Raw genomic sequence first — 6,752 nt, forward strand, 5'->3', positions numbered from 1 at the left:
AACCATAGAAGTGAATAGTAAAAGCAATATTGGAGGTCATAATATGATGTAGTTTACTTGAGATGTAATAAGAATTGCTGGGTGTAAAAACTGGCACCGTAGAAGCTCAAATTGCATTTGGAGTGATGATTTTTTATGGTGTAGATAACTAAAACAGCGTAAGTATAAAGTATCTTTAGGTATTTATAATATTAATAACTTTCAGGGATTCAAAGTAGTCAGCTCATTTCTCTCTTTCAGCCTCCCTCAGGTATTTTCTACCTCACTCCCATTCACCTGCTTTTTCACCTCTCTTGCATTCCCATAATAAGTGACCATCTCTATCCTTTTTCATGGTGCCTTTGTTTCTCAGACAGGAATTATCAAGATCAGCATCTAATCTAATCCAAGCATTTGAGAAACTGAGACAGGGGGATTTTCATTTGGGCTGCACAGGGAGAGTTTGCTCTATGAAAGCAAAATAGAAAAGAAACAGAGAATCTCAGAGATTTGTCTTTCATCCAAAGGGCTTTGCTTTAACCAGGGAACATGGCCAGCTGAGATTCCTTGGTACAAAAGAGATATGTTACTAATCCTCAAAGAGACTGCCCTTGGAAAGTATTTTTATTATTTTGGTTTGAACCAATCCTCATGACCGGGAAGCTAGGGTTTTGTGATCATCTAAGCCTTGGTTAAAAACCATCCCATACAAGAATAGAGTCATGCCTCTCTTTTCAAATAAGAAGAAAGACAAAAATATTAAGACAAATAAACTTCCAATAATGTTCATTCTAGGGCTGAGAGATAGCTCAACAGGTAAGAGCATCTGTTACACAGGCCAGAGGATTCAGTTTCAAATTTCTAACACCCACATAAATAGTCAGGCATGGCTATGCATGCCTCTAACCTCAGGGGAATGGCTAGAACTTTCTGGATGCCAGTATAGCTCCAGATTCAGTAATATAGACTATTTCAAAGACATGGGGAGAAGATGATAGACCAGAACCCCCAATTCCTCTTCTGCACTCTACATGCCTGCAAGGATATGTGTACACATGTGCACACACACATACACACACACACACACACACACACACACACACACACACACACACACACGGAGCAGGAAGGGAGAGAGAATTAGAGAATGTTAATGCTAGAATTCAAATTAGAGCTTGAGATCTGCTAAAGCCAGTAGTAAAATAATTTCTGTTGAAAACTGGAGCATGATTAAGTTTTGTTACTTTTGTGTTTCATCCAAAGTGTCTGCTTATACTGACATGAGTCTATAGCTCACAGAGAACTGAAGGGGATATAAGATAGACAGGGGTTCACACTAAACCCCAGCCACCTACCTACTCCGTTGCTTCTCTTTTGAATAAGCCAGATCAAAATATAAAGATATTTTTAGCTCTCTCTCCTCCTAGCTTGAATACTGACCTCATTGTTTGGAAGATAATTTGTTACAGTGTCAGCATTCTGACTTTTCTTCCATTATTTCCTGTTTTCTACTCCTTTACAGGACAGAGAAAAGGGAGCTCTGGAAAGTTCTGTGGCAGGATGACTGGAACAATGGCTCTACATGCTGGAAGGAAAGCATCGAGAGCGAATTCAGAGCCAGACAATAATGGCACTGATGACAATAAAGACAATTTTCAACAGGACACCAGTCATTGTTCAAGGTCAAACAAGAGAACAGGCACTGTTGTCTGTGCCATTAATCAGGCCATGGTAAATGTATCATATTTTGAGAGAAGAGAAATCAATTATCAGTGATGCTGTGAGGGACCCAGGTTATTTGAATAAAATCAGAGGCACACAAAATGAGGGAACAAAGGAAACCTGCTTGAAAATTGGACAGGATTTCTTAGGAGTTCTATGGAAGAAGCATCTTGCTTCTATATGACTGAGTCTACATTTTCAAATCTGTATATTTGGATAAGAAGTATATTTTCCTTCATCCCCATTTATCTCAGCAAATGTGGTTGTCCTCCTAATGGAGAACCATTCTTTGGTTCCTGAAAGAGAACAATTCACAGGCCTGTACAAATTGTCAAGGTTTATTTCAGCAGGTACAAAATGAAAAGAAAAGATTAAATATGTCTTGCCAGTACAGAGTAGACACTGCCCAGGGCAATAGCACAGGGCTTTCTCCAGTACTTAAACCGACAAGCCTTGAGATACCATTTCTCACTCCATTGCCCAATGTGGTATGGGAGTGGCCTTCCTCCTTGAATAGTCATAGGTTTCTTATTCATAATTCAGACTGCAGCAGTGTTGAGATGCTTACTACCAGAAGAAGCAAGGGAATCTGCTCATTTTTTATTTCTGGTATGGGTGTGGTGTTTGTAGTGTGGGTAAAGGATTAGAGTTGGAGAGAACTTATTGGGATCCTCTAGATACAAGCTCTGTGGTTTTTCTATGCTCCCTATACCCCACTTTTATCTTTGTGGCTTGGCCTTCTCATTTCCTTCTGCAAGCACACCTGTATAACTTTCTTGGTGTTTTCAACCATTGTATTATAATTTTGACATTAATTTTTAACACAACATAGGCAGCATCTCATTTCTAGGGACTGTTAATTCAGAAGGAAAACAAATCACAGGGCTTCCCTAAGGGGAGGAGCAAGTCAGGAAGGTTGCTGCATAGCAATTTCCTCTGAGATAAAAACTTCCATTTTGGAGGGTGGGGTAATAAAGTATCCATTATCTTCCAAGAATGCTTCTTAAGCTCCTAAAACTCAAGAAGCAAACAACTCAAAGGCTTCAGGAAGTTCCTGAAGCTAACTAGCTTCATGAACCTCCCTCCCATGGCAATAATGATTGGGAAAGACACTCTCAGACAGGTCAAACTGTCTAGATAAAGCTCCTCTCGGTTAAGGGCCTAGAAGAAACAGGGCAGCTAATTACCAGGAATGGGTTCAGATATAATGAAATACCAGCAAGGGAGACTCTCCAACCCTTTGAACTGTGACATTCCCTCTGGGTTTTCAGGTTTTTGACTTGTCACCCATGCTGGGGTGCACATCTCTTAATAAAGCTGTCCTTAAGTCATTTCTGCTACTATAACTAATCCCCCACTTATACTCTTGTAAGTAATTCCAATAAAACCCATTGGTTCACTAAGTTGAGCTTTGGTGTTAAATGGTTCCTTCTCTGGGTATAACAGACATTTCTGTCTCCTAAGAAACAGTGACACAATATAGTGAATAAGTAACATTATAATTAACCTGAAAGGGGGAGGAAGACTGGATCCCCTTCCATTCTCTCCAGAGGTGTCAAAAGAAGTGAATCATCAAGTAGATAGTTTGCTATTTCTCTTAAGTATCAGGTGTTAAATACACAAGTTTCTAATGATTTTATCTTCAATATTCTTATGGTTACAATATCACATGTATTTATATATAGATTTATAGAGATCATTTTACTATTTGAGTTTTTTTCCTACTGTTCAAGGTTTATTTGGTGTTTTCATTGACATGACATTTGAGTGGTTGGGTCCATCATCCATATGCAGAACTTAACATTTCACAGAATATTGCAATGTACACTGCAGACACACATGAACATAAACTATTCTATAGGATATTTATGCACAAGAAATGCATAATGGACTTACACACTGGAGCCAGTTTATGACTAACTGGGAACTCATTGGCCTAGGAATGTTTGGTGAGGGTGTGCAGCAAAATGCAGCAGGCTTACAGGATAATCAAAGTCTTCACACAGTTGGCAGTGTGTCTTGAAGACAGTGGAAATGTCACACTAAATAGGTCACCACAACACCAGTACCACTTTGCAGCAGAGTAGCTGTAGGAACTGAGATTTTTTCCCCAGACCACCTTCACACAACTGCACTAACCACAGCTCAGAAGATAAGTGTGTGGTCTCCATAGAAACCCTGCTGCTTTCTTGAGAGTGAAATAATAGGACACGGGGAAGACTGTAGAACTGCAGCTCCTTCTGGATTCCCCAGTGGGCATCTACACTCTTCTTCAGGCACGTCTCTTCCTCAGGTGGCAGTGTCATCTTTAAAATATCTATAATTCCATTTTTTCTCAGGATACATGGGACACTGAGAAAACATCATCATTGAATCCATAGAGACCCTTAATCATGGTGGAAATGAAAGGCATCTGCCTAAGGTTCTTCACTATGCTTTTGGCCATGTCTGCCACAAAGAGGCCAGTGGCTCAGGATGTGTAACCTTTCAGCTTGATCACCTGATATGTACTGTCATCCATCTGCTTGTGAACCTCCTTCCACTGCTTTGTACCTGAATCAGTGCCCTGGACTGGGTTCAGATACTTTAGGGAGACACCAGCAATGTTCACACCTCTCCACACGGGCACACTAGAGTCACCATGTTTTCCCAGTACCAACCTGTGACAGCTCAGTAGGTGAATTTCCAGCCTTTCTACAATCAGGTAAAGGAACCAAGCTGAATCCAGATCGCAACCACTTCCAATGACTTGGCTTTTGGGGAAGCCATTGATTTTCCAAGCCAGTTAGGTCAAGATATCCACTGGATTTGAGACAATAAACAGTAGTTTGCAGTGTGGACTATACTTTAAAATGTTGGGAATGGTGAACTTGAAGATATTTACTTTTCGCTGGACCTAATTGAGAAGGCTCTCTCCTTCTTACTCTTGGGCTCCCGCTGTGACAGTGACCAGCTTGATGTTTGCAGTCACAGCATAGTCTTTGCTGGAGACAATTTTTGGTGTTTTAAGAAAAAGGCTGTCATGCTGGATATCTATCATTTATCCCTTTAGCTTGTCTTCCATGACATTAATAAGGGCAAACTTATCTGCCAAATCTTTAACTAAGATACTGATGGCACAAGCCATGCCAACAGCACCACCCTCCAAAACTGTAATCTTGTTCCAGGGGACTTGTTCTTCCTTAAGAAGATTTACAATAGCTGGTCCTTCAAGGCTGCCATATTGGGCTTTGAATCTTTTGAGACCACTAGGGCATGACAGGCGTGACTAGTGAGCAGCAGTAGTGTGGCCTGGGCTCGGTGACAGTGGCTCCTGCCCCATTGAGTATTTTTTTTAATGCAGAGTCTCACATATCCTAGTACAGCCTTGAACTTCCTTTGTAGTGGGCTCTCAATTTCAAAGCCTCCTTAGCTGACCATAGGAGTGTAGGTGCAATAATTTGGCTATCTCCTGGCTTCTTTAATTTACCAACTTTTTCCACCCCAATCTATTCCAACTCTCCAAAACTAGGTAGAAGAGAAAGAAGGTCAGAGAGCACTTAGATCTCTTTAGACTACTCCCTGTTGATTAGGGATGCCCAGTTCCTAGGGGCAATTCCAATCTCTGCAGTCAGGGTATCTTTAATCATCAACCAGCAATCCTGCAACCAGAAATCCAGCAATAGTAATAGCTGAAATCAGCAACAGCAGGGACAAGCAGCAGCAAGGGAAGCAGCAGCTGCCATGGGCCCTCTCAGCACATTCACATTTATACCATCTCAAAAGTCAGAATTCCAAATTTAAACTATCTTCATCTGACAAAAATCACTCCCTTCCTAGAGGATGAGGCATAGTTAGCAGCTGTAGACAATCTGAAGCAGCCCCATATCCCACACCTGGGATTAAAACAAAAACATGATCATATGACATAACTAGGATTTTCAAGAAACATGAATTCTCACTATGCTTGAGTGCTGGGATTACAAATTTGTGCGATCACAGCCAATGTTATAGGTACATAGAACCAGAGGCTTTATGTATAGTAGCCAAACACTCTAGCACCCAAGCCATATATCCACTATTTGCTGATTATCAATGAAGTTGTCAAGTTAAAGGTTATACTGAGAATAACTCATCTAACTAGTGACCAATATATTGCAGTGAGGATTTCACATTAGGTTGTGGGGGCTACGTCTACCGCCCTTATTCCCTGCTTCCTCACAGGTTTCCATTATGTTCTGTTATACTTCTGTTTTTATTTGCCATGACATATGGCTTGCCATTTAGCCATGCCTTAATTATCCACACCATCTTATTTTATGTTTATGACAGTCATAGCCTTGTTTGATTTTGCTCGATCTCTCTAAACATTTCTATTGTAGAGTTGTTCTTATTTTTTATCATCTCACTTCCTGAAAATATTTTTGTTTCAGAAATCTATGTGGCATTTCCACAATTACTACATCACAAAGACCTTTCTCCAGAAAGAACTTTCTCCAGAAAGACCTTTCTGGATCTCTCTACTTGAAATAGCATTCTTGTCCTTTTCAATATCCTTCCTTTATAGGTTAAAGTAATCAGAAATTTTGACTTTTTAAAACAACTTATCTATTGATCTGTATTTGAAGATTGTTGTATGATAAACACTTGTGATGAATCAAGCATTGAGAAGGATAATTCACATAATAAATGCATAGTTAGTGAATTGTCACAGGGTATTTGATCACACTGTGGACCCCAGGACAGACTGTTTCTAGTTGTGGTGTTGTTCAGCCCTTGCATATACGTTTAATCCAAGAGCTTTCTGTTTTTTGCAAACATATTAAATAAAGTCAACCATAGGTCAGGAGACATGGCAAGCAAACAGTTGACAAGGAGTGGACATAGAACAAATAACAGAGTAGAAAAAGGATGTCAGAGGACGGATAGAAGAACACACAGGAAGTAGAAAGGAGAGATATTCAGTTTGAGGGGTTTTTCAGATATTGTGCAGAAGGAGAGTCTCCTTTGGGGATTCCGGCTTGGAAGTAGGTCAGCTAAGTGCTTTCTTTGACTCTCTGAACTAGCAGACT

General features: G+C 40.2%; 1 pseudogene across 1 annotated transcript; it reads right to left on the bottom strand.

Moving 5' to 3' along the window:
• Nucleotides 1-3,752: 3,752 nt before the first annotated feature.
• On the bottom strand, nt 3,753-4,923 carry LOC308421714 (L-lactate dehydrogenase A chain-like; annotated as a pseudogene). Its single transcript has 2 exons — nt 4,681-4,923; nt 3,753-4,503 (listed from the first exon to the last, which is right to left on the bottom strand). The product of its transcript is annotated as an L-lactate dehydrogenase A chain-like (transcript).
• Nucleotides 4,924-6,752: the final 1,829 nt, after the last annotated feature.

Source organism: Micromys minutus (genome assembly GCF_963924665.1).
Source record: "Micromys minutus genome assembly, chromosome: 6".
NCBI lineage: Eukaryota > Metazoa > Chordata > Mammalia > Rodentia > Muridae > Micromys > Micromys minutus.